Raw genomic sequence first — 1,730 nt, forward strand, 5'->3', positions numbered from 1 at the left:
TTGAACCCATGACCTTCTGTTTACTAAACAGGCACTTTAACCAACTGAGCCGCAGCATCTTCTGCTGCAAAGTCTCCATGGGAGGTCATCAGATCAATGAACAGGCCATGCTATTGTGAGCATGAAAGTGTTTGTTTGAGAAAAGAGTTTTGGTGGTCAGATAGGGTTAGGGTTAGGGATGAAAGGGTTAGGGTTAGGATATAGGGATGAAAACCACCATGCTCATGCCGGATTGCCATAACTTTTGCCAGGAAGGTGATAGAGGCACGAAAGCAAGCTCTACCCACCCATTTTCAAGGGTGCTCTATCCAGTGGTGCCACTGCCAAGTCTCTATGAGGTCAGCAAGTGCCCCAACCCGATTGGCCCTCCTACAAAGTGCCGTTTGCATTTTAGAGACTCAGCGGCCACAACACACTACAAAGGCACTGCTGGGATTTGAACCCACAACCTCCTGTTTACTAAACAGGCACTTTAACCAACTGAGCCACAGCACCTTCTGCTGCAAAGCCTCTCCATGGGAGGTCATCAGATCAAGGAATAGGCCATGCTATTGAGAGGATGAAAGTGTTTGTTTGAGAAAAGAGTTTTGGTGGTCAGATAGACTTGTTTGTTGGCCAAGTGAGCTTAGCAAAATGACTAAGACAGTGACTCTGTTGGGACTTGAACCCACAACCTTTGAATGGCCACATTTTGTAATCTAGAAGTCCAATGCGCTATCCATTGCGCCACACAGCTCATCATGTTGTGTCTCCAACACTCTGAGGTTACACTCGCTGTAGTAAGGAAATCAACTTCCCAAGAATTAAGAATTGAACACACTTTCAATAGGAGGTGTCAGGACCTCCTATCCTCAGGAGGGGCCAGAAAGCACAGTCACTGTCAGATAAGCACTGCTAAGATTTGAAACCAGGATATCTTGTTTATAAGAAATATACCTTGACCATCTAAGCCACAGTACCTGTTGGAAAAGTGCTTTAGCATGTCAGAGTATCATCAAAATATAGCCAAGGAAAGATTTGTGAACAGGATTGGCTTGTACCCTTGATAAGTGCAGCAAATTTACTTGAATAACCTTTTTTTGTTGGCTTTTAGAAAAGCACACATTTCTAAACATCTAAGTTCCTGAGGTGCACGACACTATAAAGGCACTGCTGGGATTTGAACCCAGAATCTCCTGTTTACAAGACAGGCACTTTAACCAACTAAGCCACAGCACCTTTTGCTGCAAAGTCTCCATGGGAGGTCATCAGATCAATGAATAGGCCATGCTATTGACAACATGAAAATATTTGTTTGAGAACAGAGTTTTGGTGGTCAGATAGCCTTGTATTTTTGGACAAGTGTGCTCAGCAAAATGACAAATGCTGCAACTGGAACCCACAACATTTGAATGGCCAAATTTGGCAAACTAGAAGTCCAACGGTTAGGTTAGTGGTTATAGTTAGATTAGGTAAGGTTAAGGATATAGGCATGAAAACCACCATGCTGGGTTAGGGTTAGGTAGGGTTAGGGTTAGGATATAGGGATGAAAACCACCACGCTCATGCCGGATTGCCATAACAGGTTAGGGTTAGGGTTAGGATATAGGGATGAAAACCACCATGCTCATGCTGGATTGCCACAACTTTTGCCAGGAAGGTGATAGAGGCATGAGAGCAAGCCCTACCCCCCCATTTTCGAGGGTGCTCTTTCCAGTGGTGCCACTGCCAAGTCTCTATGAGGTCAGCAA

General features: G+C 44.7%; 1 non-coding gene across 1 annotated transcript; it reads right to left on the reverse strand.

Annotated features, from left to right (window-relative positions):
* Positions 1 to 1,144: 1,144 nt before the first annotated feature.
* trnat-ugu (transfer RNA threonine (anticodon UGU)) lies at positions 1,145 to 1,218 on the reverse strand. The gene has a single exon. It is a non-coding gene; the product is annotated as a tRNA-Thr (tRNA).
* Positions 1,219 to 1,730: the final 512 nt, after the last annotated feature.

This window comes from Myxocyprinus asiaticus, chromosome 4 (assembly GCF_019703515.2).
Source record: "Myxocyprinus asiaticus isolate MX2 ecotype Aquarium Trade chromosome 4, UBuf_Myxa_2, whole genome shotgun sequence".
Taxonomy (NCBI): Eukaryota; Metazoa; Chordata; class Actinopteri; order Cypriniformes; family Catostomidae; genus Myxocyprinus; species Myxocyprinus asiaticus.